The sequence below is a fragment of the Onychostoma macrolepis genome, chromosome 01 (assembly GCF_012432095.1).
Source record: "Onychostoma macrolepis isolate SWU-2019 chromosome 01, ASM1243209v1, whole genome shotgun sequence".
NCBI lineage: Eukaryota > Metazoa > Chordata > Actinopteri > Cypriniformes > Cyprinidae > Onychostoma > Onychostoma macrolepis.
The window spans coordinates 44336028-44349523 of record NC_081155.1 but is presented as its reverse complement, the minus strand read 5'-3'; the positions used below and the strand labels follow the sequence as shown (position 1 = coordinate 44349523).

Genomic DNA, 13496 nt, shown 5'->3' with positions numbered 1-13496 from the left:
CACACACACAAAAAGCCAAACATGCAATACGTAGTCCAAACCAGATCCGTGTTTGATCTGAAGTCTGATGAAAGTCTCAGTTTGAAGATCCAAATTCGATTTCAAGTAGTTTTTCATCATTGTATTGCCAGAACACACAATTTCCACTCATTTTGCTTCATATAGCAGACTCCGTGAGTCCGTATGTTTTCATGCATATATGCATGAATATGTGAAATGCTGATGTCAATGGGCATGAATACAGATCATGTTTCTGATGCATGTGAGAAAGTCTGACATCATTGCTATAGCAACAGATACATGTAAGATATGAACAATACTTTCTGAACAAACAGAACTAATTTCATTACTTACAAAATGTTGGAAAACCTAATTGAATCTGAGCATGTTTTGAACGACACCCATGTAGTCTATATAGTCATCTAGAAGACATTTATCTAAGGCATCTTCTAGTACACTATGTGGACAGTTAAGGCTTGGCAAATGTGAATAGAGTAGAATCGAATAGAATAGAATAGGCTTTATTGTCCCATTCCTGGGAAATTTGTCTTGGACAGAATGAATAGATTTAAAAAAAAACTAAAAAACTTAAATAATAGATAATACACATCACAATGTTTCCCCAACTGATTGATTACATTGAGAATTGCAAACATTTTTTGTATTACAAGTTTTCTGAAATGCTGTATTTAAACAAGCAAATTTAATAAGCAAAAGACATTATCTAATTAAATATGCACTGATTTACATACATTTTGAGAACAAATGTTTGAAAGCTATATTAAGTCAGGTTCAAAAAAAGTTTTTGCACAGAGGATTTTGTATAACTCTTTTTATCACACTATAAATCAGAAAATACTGAAATAAATAAATAAATATTTATTCACTATTTTTAAGGAATGAGATGTTGTATAAAATCAGGCAAATTATATTTGAACAAACCACTCTGTAAAAACCTTCAGATTATGGACTGGAAAAAAAAACAAACAAACAAACAAAAAAACAACCTCTCATCTTCAGAAAAGAAACCTTTAAAGATACTTATTGTAAATGAAATCTACAGATGCAAATAGATAAACTGCAATAAAAGCAACACTTTGAAGTGTATTTCGGATGCTTTCTTAACACTTGAAACAACACTTTCTAAAAAGCCATATAGAGAAAAATCTGAAAACTGACCAATGCATGAAAAAACACTATGCATTCATTGCAAGGTTTGAACCAGCAACCTTTTACCCCTGAACTTCAACCACTCTATTACTGTCAGGATGACTTCTAGAGAACAAAATCCAAGATTGGAAATAAATCAAGCGTGCCGGATCTGAAGGACATAACATTTTTACAAAGTGAAATGTCTTTAGAATCATCCTTTGCGTTTGATGATTGGCAAAACATATGATTACCACAACAGCTCTTGAGTCACTGCAGTTGTGTGCGTTCATGCCAAACACAAACCATCAAATGCTCTCTTAATGGCCCGTTGTCCGTTAGAAGAGACCGTTGAAGCGACTACAAGGATTCAGTCAAAGTCCCTCCACTCCAAACCAAACTACAAATAGTTCTGATAAACCTGCAAGAACTTGAAAGTATTTAAAGAGACAAGATAATGAATTGTTCTTTACCTGCATTTCACAGCACTTCAATCACTGTCACACACGCTCAGCGTGAAGGTATTAATATAGACCTGGGAAAGTTCTCCAACAGAGCACCGGCTGTCGTTCTATTCAGCCGAGGCAAATCTCAATTAAATTAGCCTGAATAGGTGAAAGCCTCCATGAAAAAAACGACAATTCAGTACCCGGTCCTGTATTTAAAGGAATGTGTTGGAGGTGTCGTTACGGATTGGATTCCTCGAGGTGCCGCGTTTGCACGGAGCTTGAGGGAATTTCACCACCCAAATGTAATCAACCAGAAGCACATTTAATTTCCCTCTACACAAGTGAATTAAGGCCGAGACGCGTACGCACAAAGAGGAATATGATAATGGAGAAAATGGGGAAAAATTCACTGAGGAAAGGTTTTAATGAGATGACTGTCCGAATAATTTGTTTAATAAACTGTTATCAGAACGTACGGTCCGACACCGTAAAATTACAAGACAATTACGGCCGCAGACTTTCTTTTAACAATTTCATAAAGTTTACAACTTCACAAATTGGTATAACAAGCAAGGACTTTAAAAAGGTTAATTTTTCAGTTTGCCACTGGAATGCGCTTAAAAGTTGTTAAATAATCAGTCAGCTGCACTGAAACATTATTAAAGCACCGAATGCTTGTATCGAGTGATTTTGCTTCTCATTGTACAATATGAGTTTTGGTTTAAGTCAACATAGACTTTTGTCAGAATATAAAGATAACTGAAGTTTGGTCATGATTGACAGTGCTCAAAGCTTTATTTGTGAAGCATGTCACACTAAGGGTTTGAAGACTGACGTTTCTGACCTAAAATCCATGATCTGTGACAATTTTCTCATTTGGCAAAACATGATTTTTAACAACTTATTAATGAGAGCTGAGTTTCTCAAAAACATTGTGAGATTGTAAGTAGATCGTAGAGATGTTTTTGGGAAGTTCATTATCAAGATTTCTGCAAGTTTTATGAAGCTAAATTGAAGACTTTTTAATTACCTTTTCAAGACCAAGTAAATTATATATATATATATTTATATTTTTTTTATTTTTTTCAAAACAAGTTTTCATGCACCACTCAAAGATATTTGTAAGTTTTAAGGATAAACTTAATTTTGTCCAATTTCTCAAAAATCTATTAATTTTGCATCTCTAGTAAATGTATCTTGATTTATTTAGACATTTGTATTGGAAAACAACAATAACAACAGACTGACAAAGCTATTCCTTTTTCTGTTGCAATGCATGCAGCACTTAAAGCAATTAATTTATGCTTCCTGCTCTGATTCAAGACCTTATAAGGCCTTTATAAGACCCACTGAAACCCTGATTATTGTCAGTGGTTCTCAACTGGTTTTGCTTCAGAACCCATATTTAGCACATCACACACAAGTTGTTCCCTGGACTCTAAAGCACATAAATTTATTTAAATTTATTTATTTATTTTGTTAAAATGCTTTTTCTTTTCAGCTTAAATTGCAGAATCAACTGTAAGGAAGATATTCATAACCAGATATATTTAACAGCAACATTGTTTCAACCAACGGCATGAGTAAAATCAAACACTGAAATGATGCATTTCCAAAAATATGTAAATATATTAACAAGTCTTGAGCTGAACATAACCAGTGACAATTATAATTTCTAAATAACTCTTGAATTTCAATGATTCTAGCCATGTGTTCACACTCACTGCAATTAAATATATAAAAGGTTTATATTTTTTAAGGACTTTTTTTTTTTTTTTTTGAGGGCACATCATGTTTTTCCAAGACTTTAACTCATTGAAATCATTTAACCAACTTCATTTTTTTTATGTTGTACAAGATTCAACTACTTAAAAATGTAAGTATACTCCTTTAAAAAAACAAAACAAAACAAAGAAAAAAACTCTGAAGTAGGTGGGAATTTATTCTAGTGTAGAGCAGTTTTACATACATCTTTGTTAATGTCAGTAATTAAAAATACAATTGCTTTATAATGCATTAACTAATATTAACAGATACAACTTTTGGTTTTTAAATGTTGAAATCAACATTAAGATTAATAAACACAGTATTGTTCATTGTTAGTTCACGATCTCAACATTATTTTTTTCTCTGCCCTATACGATGCACAATTTCATATGCATTTTCACAGCTGTCCTCAACATTTTTGAGTCGTGACTTACCATTTAACCCACTACTCTACCATGTATATAGTGATGAATAGTTCACAACGGTGAAAAAAATAAATAAAAAATCTCTTTCCAGACGGCACATACACCTTCTTTCTCTTGCTCAGAGATGTAGACGTTCACATGCTGTTGAATATTGTGCACCTTTTTCTTCAGAGCTGAATCAGATTTTTTCAAAGAGCTCCTCGTTTCTTTAGTTCAAAAGCCCATCTGTGAGGGTACAAAACGCCACGTCAGATAATTAATCCGACAAGCTGTAGAATAAAAGAAACAGCAGCTCAGTAATGAACGTACAGGAACTGTTGGTTTTCGAACAATCAAACATGTCCGTGCGAACATATGCTGGAGAGATGGTGGAAATCAGACTTACTAGACAGATCAGGAAACAGCACACACATGCATACGGACAAAACCATCTGCAATTTGATGAAAACGGTGACAGGAACAGGAGGCCTGTGACGAAAATGAAAACGTATGTCTCATCACAGGACTTCCCCAGTGCTCGGCCCTGTATCTAATGGCACTGTCAAGGCGAAACAGGAAAAACACAAGACGGGAGATCAGGGTTCAGACGGCCGAGACAAATGACAGAGGTTAGGAGTTACATGGAGCATCTTTCATCGCGTCCTTCCCAGCATCCCAGCACTCGGTGAAAGAAAGCAGAGATGAGAAAGAGAAGAAAAATTGAAGGCACTGTAGGGCACTCATGCTACGTATGCATTAGAGAGGAAAGCAATATGCACTTTTACATTTGATGAATGACTCTGCTGGGATATCTAATCCTCTTCCTCCATCACCTCTCTGGAAAAAAAAGATTAGCGCAGGCTTATTTTAGAATTCAACTCCCTTAGTCAACATCTATTTTACCCATGCAAACGAGATGGGAATTAAAAGTACATTCGCTGAAATATTGCACTATTGGATTTGTAATGAAATGATATTCATTCACGTTTGCCAGACAGTGAGCTGCTGAAAAGATACACTGACTTTTATATTTAAATGGCATGAAAAGGCCTCAATTTAATTCCGCTTCTCATCCTGGCAGCTAATAGAAAGCCGGGCTTTAGTGTAAAAACATGGGTAGCAGTGCTGGTGAAGCTGTTCTTAACTACAGCTTACTCAAAAAGTAGTTAAACTCCAGTTAATTTACTCATTTAAAACAGGTGTTAGTTGTACGACAAGGTGCTGGTAAAAAGAAACATGAGGAAAAACAGCAAAGTAGTATTTTGTCACACAGTAAATACTGGAAAGTTAACACTATTTTTAAGTGGTAAGGTAATGTCAAGCTACAGAAAATATGGTTAAACAAGTTCACTGTGAAAAACAAATCTTAATTTTATTGGTAAAAAAAGATTGTAAAAATGCTTGTTGTACGGTGAAAAACTAATAAATCTAACAGAATGTTTCATGTAATTTTACAGTACAATACTGTTTAGTTTAGTTTTTCTTATAATAAGAGTGACAAACCATACATTGACCCAGAATCCCTTGTGTGACAGCTCACATTAGCTGTACCTAGGGTCTTATGTTGTTAAATGAATGCTTATGGCATTATTGTTACCATGTGGTGATTTGAGTGTATGACACTTTCTATATATTTGTATTTAACTCAGCTTGTGGAAAAGCTGCTTGTGATGAACTTGATTCATTGTGTGGTTTTACCTTTATCACTTGTGTTTTTAAGGTAGTAATGTATAAAAAGATTTTAGTAAGCATTCAAACCTTGAACATGTGCAGTTGCCACCTAAAATAACTTCAACTTGACCCGGGCTGCGTTTCTCGAAAACAATCGATCTTAGCGCTTAAGTCATTTTACAAACGTTAGTTATCGTTTCACGTGCGTTTCTCAAAAATGCACTTAACACAATCGCACGTAGCCCTGCTTTAAGTGCTACTTGGGTGTCGCTATCCATTTGTCAAGTGCTGAAATGTCAATTTATAGAACGGCTCGTAATTGTACTACACGCTCATTTATTGAAATGTTAAAGGTGCCATAAAATGGAAAACTGTATATACCTTGGCATAGTTGAATATAACAGTTCTGTACATGGAAATGACATACCGTGAGCCTCAAACACCATTGTTTCCTCCTTCTTATGTAAATCTCGTGAATGCAAAATACCACTGAATAATAGGCGAATCAGAACATAACACCGACTGTGAAGTTACATTTGGGATCACTAATAGTTACGCCCCCCAACATTTACATATACCCGCCCATGTTCTAGGCCAGCCGAACCATCAGAAGCTCTGCAGGTATTGTGAAGAAACAAGTGAGGACAACAGCGAAAAAGGCAGATAATGGAAATAAATGTTATGTTCCAGGCTGTGCAGGGGATGTGAAGTGCAGGGATGGGTTGGTGTTTGTATTTAGAAAGGCACGGAAAGCAAATAACGCGTTCTAATAAAATAACGTGAGCCACTAAAGAGATATGGTTAGCTCCTTGCTGGCGGTATCCTGTTACATTGCAATGCATAAGAGTTCACTTACCACATAAACAGAGTAAGGAGAGATGACTGAGGATGATGGTGAATGATTTACAGATCCTGAGCCTCACTGACAAGCATCTGATCTTGTAAAATGTGTGGTAAGTACTGCCGCTCCATAGTATAAACAGAGTACATGTGATCACGAATCTCAAAAGTGAAAGTGAAACTAAAAAGTGATTGTGCATTTGAAAGCCGTTTCAATGCCCGCACTGTGAAACAGCCAATCAGAGCAGAGCACAACATTGTTGTAATGTATGTGCTATTGGGTATCAGCATTTTTTGATAAGCCTGCCCTCTAGTGGTGACATATATAGTGATGTATTGACATACTAATCAGAGTTAACAACAGTTCAGTAAAGACAACGTGCGTTAACACGACACCATTGTCTGCTGTGTATCATTCATCTGCTAGCATACACAACAAATTGGCAATGAGGTCTGGATCAACAACCACGGATGCGTCAACAAGACAAAGATCGCAAAAAGATCTCGTGAGTTCCATGAAAGAGAGAAAGCCAATTAATGTGTAAAGCTACTGCAAACGAGCAAAAATGGCAATGATTGGAACGATCGCCGCGTTTAATAGTACTGTTGAGGATTGGGGAACTTATATGGAAAGAGTGGAGTTATACTGTGAGGCTAATGCCATTGCTGATGATAAGAGAGTGGCTGTTTTGCTGAGCCCGATGGGAGCAAAGACGTATGGACTGCTTCGTAGTTTGTTAACCCCTGAAAAGCCAGCGGATAAAACGTTCCAGCAAATAGTGGACATTTTAAATGAACATTTGAACCCCAAACCCTTAGTAACTGCGGAAAGATTCAGATTCCATAAGCGTAACCAAGCAAAAGGAGAAAGCATTTCCGAATATATAGCTGATCTACACCGATTGTCAGAACATTGTCAATTTGGAGCTGGACTGGCAGATGCATTAAAAGACAGGCTTGCACAGTGAATGCACACAAAAAAGATTGTTGACAGAAAAAGACTTGACACTTGACCGTGCACTGAACATAGCAATATCCATGGAGACTGCAGTATAAGATGTATTGGAATTGCAAAAAAAAAATCAGTGGAATGTGCAACAAATAAGCGGTCACTGAAATCGGAAAGAAAACAGAAATGTTATCGCTGCGGAAAAATGTCTCATGATGCGAATGACTGCTGGTTCAAGCATAAAGAGTGCAGGAAATGCCATAAAAAGGGGCACATCGAACGTGTATGCAAAACGGACAGACAGAGGATACAAAAAGACAGAACACATAAAGTAAAACGTAAATCTGCCACTGTACATCAAGTAACTGAAAATGAAGCAAACACAAGTTCAGGTACGGATGATCTTTCATGTTTGGAACTGTACAATATTAAGGAGACAGAAGGGTTATTTGGCTTACACCAGAAGTGTCAGGAGTCAAACTCAAAATGGAGTTAGACACTGGATCGGCCTTATCGGTCATCTCAGCAGCTGATTACCAGCGACTGTTCTCAGAAATACCACTGCAAAGCACATCAGTGATATTAAAGACCTATACTGGTGAAAAAGTGTCTCCGAAAGGGAAATTACCAGTAACTGAAGTACAAAGAAAATCAGCAAAATCCTTGTCCGGTAGAGAACACTTCTCAAAAATTTACCTGGCCCAAGCTTACCGCCAAATGGAGACGGATGAGCAATCCAAGAAATTCTTGACCATCAACACACATAAAGGGTTCTATCAGTACAACCATCTTGTTTTTGGAATTGCCTCAGCCCCTGCTTTGTGGCAGAGAGCGATGGACCAGGTGTTGCAGGGTATACCGGGGACGCAGTGTTACCTGGACGATATCATTGTAACGGGGAAGGATGATACAGATCACCTCCGAAACTTGCAACGGGTGCTAATGAGATTGTGCGAGTATGGACTAAGAGCCAATAAAGAAAAATGTGAGTTCTTTAAGTCTCGGATTTCTTACTGTTGTCATGCGATAGACAAAGATGGTCTGCACAAGTCACAGGACAAAATTGAAGCTGTGTTAAATGCACCACACGCACAGAACGTGTCTCAACTCCGATCATATCTCGGACTTGTGAACTATTACCACAAATTTCTTCCAAACCTCTCCACTGTACTACATCCTTTGAATGCACTGTTGCAAACAAGGACACAGTGGAAATGGTCAGACAGCTGTGAGCAAGCTTTCCAGAAGACTAAAAGGCTCATAACATCTGATGTAGTGCTGACACACTTCAACCCATCTATGCCCATCAGGCTGGCGTGTGATGCCTCACCATATGGAATTGGCGCAGTGCTGTCACACAAGTTCCCAGATGGCACTGAAAAACCGATCGCCTTCGCATCTAGATCACTAACGACAGCAGAACGTAACTATGCCCAAATAGACCGTGAAGCACTTAGTCTCGTATGGGGTGTAAAAAATTCCACCATTATCTGTATGGTCAATGGTTTACCTTGATCACAGATCATCAGCCCTTGGTCTCGATCTTCAATGTTCGGAAGGGTGTCTCAGTGATGGCCTCAGCACAGCTGCAGCGTTGGTCACTCTTCTTGGGTGCTCACCAATATGATATTGAGTACAAAGGCACCAAACTACGGTAACACAGACGGCTTGTGGCGTCTTCTGCTGAAGTTGACTGTAGAGTCAAAGGCAATGGATCCAGCTGACGTGTTTCACACCTCAATCGTGAGTCAGTTTCCAGTGACGAATGCCACTATTCAGAGAGAAACCCGTAATGACCCGACATTGTCTAAGGTCTATGATATCACAGTACATGGATGGCCAACACAGGGGAACTCACTGTATCCAGCATTCTCAGCGAGGAGAGAACAGCTTTCTGTGTGCCAAGGAACTCTAATGTGTGGATTACGAGTTGTCATTCCCTCCAAATTGTGCTGTAAGATGTTGGACATACTGCATGACGGACAATTGGGCACAGTAAAAACTAAGGACCTGGCCCGCAGTTATTTGTGGTGGCCTGGAATCGACAAGCAGATTGAGGAACTGGCAAAGGCTTGTCCAGGATGCCAAAGGACCCAGAACTCTCCACCATTAGCTCCCTTGCACCCCTGGGAATGGCCGTCAGCACCGTGGCAAAGAGTGCACGTCGACTTTGCTGGACCATTCAAGGACTCCATGTTCTTGATCGCCGTGGATGTGCATTCAAAGTGGCCTGAAGTTGTTCCAATGAAGACGACCACATCCGAAAAGACTGCTTCTGTGCTAAGAACAATATTCTCCAGGAACGGGCTGCCAGAACAGATATGCACGGATAATGGACGATAGTTTGTCTCAGACGAGTTTCAGAAATTCATGAAGCTGAACGGAGTCAAGCACATTACTTCCGCACCATACCATCCTGCCACTAATGGCTTGGCAGAAAGGTTTGTACAAACAAGCAATGGACAATGACAACATCTCGCTCCAACACAAAATAGACAACTTCCTTTTCATGTACAGAAATGCCACACACTCCATGACTGCTCAAACACCAGCGATGATGTTCCTCAAGAGAAATTTAAGATGTCGCTTGGATCTCATCAAACCTGATGTTCGACGTGATGTAGAAAACAAACAATTTGTGCACATGAAGGACAGACCAACCAGAAATTTCCAAGTAGGACAAGAGATGGCAACCAGGTACCATCACCACCAGAACTGGACCCTTGACGTACACAGTAAAGGCTGGAGATAACACATGGAGACGCCATGCAGATCAGCTGGTGGATCGTCAGACAAAATCCTCACTGTTATCTGTTCCTTATTCACCTGACAATGTCTTGGATTCAGATGACAAGGACAATGATGCTGTTGAGACTGCCCCTCCTACCTCAGTTAACGTGAACGATTCTGAACCAGATGTGACAATTGCAGTTACACCTGAACCTCACCCAGGTTCACAGAGACGTTATCCTGAGAGATGTAGAAAACCTCCCCAAAGGCTTGATTTGTAGTTTTGTTGTAGTTAGCAACATTGTTTAGGTTAACTGTGAATGTTATGGAGTAAGTTATAGTTATGCATTTCTTATTTCCTAGTATGATTAATCTAGGGGGGAAGGAAAGTGTAATGTATGTGCTATTGGGTATCAGCGTTTTGTGATAAGCCTGCCCTCTAGTGGTGACATATATAGTGACGTATTGACATACTAATCAGAGTTAACAACAGTTCAGTAAAGACAACGTGCATTAACATGACACCATTGTCTGCTGTGTATCATTCATCTGCCAGCATACACAACAATTATTATTCATGACCCTATAAAATAAGGTAATAACAGACCATTTCATTCTAGGGACAAATCCTAGGGTTTTAAATGGACATGTAAAACAGTTTCTGGAGATTTTTTGCCCTTACCTAAGCCACATACCTTCTATATAGATATCATAGAAGGACAATTTAAAATATTGTATCAATGCATTCTATGGCATCTTTAACCTAATGCTGCGTGCCAGACAGCTCGGATATAATATAATTTAATTTAATATAATTTAGCCTAATATAATATATAATAGTTATAAGTATAATATTAATCTACTATATATAATAATATTATTATATCATATATAATAATAATATAGTACAATAATATTATACTTATAGATTAACATTATACTATATAGTATATAATATCTGTAGAGATGTTATTTCCGGGTCCAATACATGGCTGGTTTTCGTCATTGACAGATTTATACCTATTTTTCCCTGTCTTTGAAGCATATTTCCTACACTACTTCTTTTATTCGTTTTGTGTTGTTGTTCAGTCATTTAAAGGGGTCATATGATGCTATTTTAAAGATCATTATTTTGTGTATTTGGTGTAACAGAATACAGGTGCATCTTAATAAATTAGAATGTTGTGGAAAAGTTCATTTATTTCAGTAATTCAACTCAAATTGTGAAACTTATGTATTAAATAAATTCGATGCACACAGACTGAAGTAGTTTAAGTCTTTGGTTCTTTTAATTGTGATGATTTTGGCTCACATTAAAAAAAAAACCCCACCAATTCACTATCTCAACAAATTAGAATACTTCATAAGACCAATAAAAAAAAAAAAAACATTTTTAGTGAATTGTTGGCCTTCTGGAAAGTATGTTCATTTACTGTATATGTACTCAATACTTGGTAGGGGCTCCTTTTGCTTTAATTACTGCCTCAATTTGGCGTGGCATGGAGGTGATCAGTTTGTGGCACTGCTGAGGGGGTATGGAAGCCCAGGTTTCTTTGACAGTGGCCTTCAGCTCATCTGCATTTTTTGGTCTCTTGTTGAGATTTCTTGGTAAACAGGTGCAGTGACTTTGGTTTTCAAAAAACACAATGGACCAACACCAGCAGATGACATTGCACCCCATATCATCACAGACTGTGGAAACTTAACACTGGACTTCAAGCAACTCGGGCTATGAGCTTCTCCACCCTTCCTCCAGACTCTAGGACCTTGGTTTCTAAATGAAATACAAAACTTGCTCTCATCTGAAAAGAGGACTTTGGACCACTGGGCAACAGTCCAGTTCTTCTTCTCCTTAGCCCAGGTAAGACGCCTCAGACGTTGTCTGTGGTTCAGGAGTGGCTTAACAAGAGGAATACGACAACTGTAGCCAAATTCTTGGACACGTCTGTGTGTGGTGGCTCTTAATGCCTTGAACCCAGCCTCAGTCCATTCCTTGTGAAGTTCACCCAAATTCTTGAATCGATTTTGCTTGACAATCCTCATAAGGCTGTGGTTCTCTCGGTTGGTTGTGCATCTTTTTCTTCCACACCTTTTCCTTCCACTCAACTTTCTGTTAACATGCTTGGATACAGCACTCTGTGAACATCCAGCTTCTTTGGCAATGAATGTTTGTGGCTTACCCTCCTTGTGAAGGGTGTCAATGATTGTCTTCTGGACAACAGTCAGACCAGCAGTCTTCCCCATGATTGTGTAGCCTAGTGAACCAAACTGAGAGACCATTTTGAAGGCTCAGGAAACCTTTGCAGGTGTTTTGAGTTGATTAGCTGATTGGCATGTCACCATATTCTAATTTGTTGAGATAGTGAATTGGTGGGTTTTTGTTAAATGTGAGCCAAAATCATCACAATTAAAAGAACCAAAGACTTAAACTACTTCAGTCTGTGTGCATTGAATTTATTTAATACACGAGTTTCACAATTTGAGTTGAATTACTGAAATAAATTAACTTTTCCACGACATTCAAATTTATTGAGATGCACCTGTATGCTGACATGCTTTAATGTTCAAAAAACACATTATTTTTCAAATACTGTACATTATTGTAGGTCCTCTATGCCCACCTCTCTCAAACGCATTGTTTTCTACAAAGCCCCTCCTTCCAACAAGTGCAGTCTGCTCTGATTAGCCAACTGACCCAGTGCATTGTGAGTGGCCGAACACCACAAGCGCGTATCGGAAATGTAACGCCTCTTACCATAATCGCGAGCTTCAGCTATCAAGTTAGTTTTATCAGTTCAAGTTACAATAACTCCAGAGCACTCGTAGATCTACGAAGATTTTCAAGTACTACTTAAGTTATGATGGTTTTGGGACACAGTCCACAAGTCTAAGACGACTAGTGCGATCGTTTTTACGATCAACTTAAGCTTATGATGCTTTTGGGAAACGCAGCCCTGACTTTTACTTTCATTGCTGTATCATTGCTGTCAGATTTATTCAGTCATCTTAAACAATGTCTTTGAATGTCTTCATATGTCTTGATTGAGACACTAAACTTAGATGTTATTGGATGAATCTCATTCAAGGTCTAGTCTTAAAAAAATTGCACATTTAAATATATTAAAAATTATATATATATATATATATATATATATATATATATATATATATATATATATATATATATATATATATAAATAAATAAATAAAATACTGACTGTACATAAAGCTCCATTAATTTTTAGTGCATTCAATTACTGGTCTTTATTGCATAGCATAAAATATAATGTTTTATGGTGCTACATTATCTATGGTAATAAGTGGTTTGATGGTTAAACCCGTTCTACTCGAGCTGCTTACAGTCTAAGCCGCAGCTTCATGGAAGGGTGAATCTGGAGCCAAGGATGTCTACATTACCCACTGACGTCTGATCCCACGGCTCAATACCGGATTACAGGAAAGAGGACAGTGAGGTCATCTGCAATTACTCAAATGAAGCTCTGCAAACGCCACTATATTAAAGGCCTCTGAAGAAAT

At 37.9% G+C, this 13496-nt stretch overlaps 1 protein-coding gene across 6 annotated transcripts in view; it reads right to left on the bottom strand.

Annotated features, from left to right (window-relative positions):
- The window catches only part of LOC131549867 (gamma-glutamylaminecyclotransferase C-like), a 76191-nt gene that overhangs the window by 43314 nt on the left and 19381 nt on the right, over window positions 1-13496 (bottom strand). For 2 of the 6 annotated variants that reach the window (XR_009273510.1, XR_009273512.1), the window contains exons 3-5: window positions 4555-4606; window positions 4176-4328; window positions 3537-4059 (exon numbers count right to left, since the gene is read on the bottom strand). The exons of 1 other annotated variant lie outside the window; for it this stretch is intronic. The gene's annotated coding sequence lies outside the window, so the exon portion shown is untranslated. 3 more of the 6 variants (XR_009273513.1, XR_009273511.1, XR_009273514.1) reach the window with 3 other exon arrangements.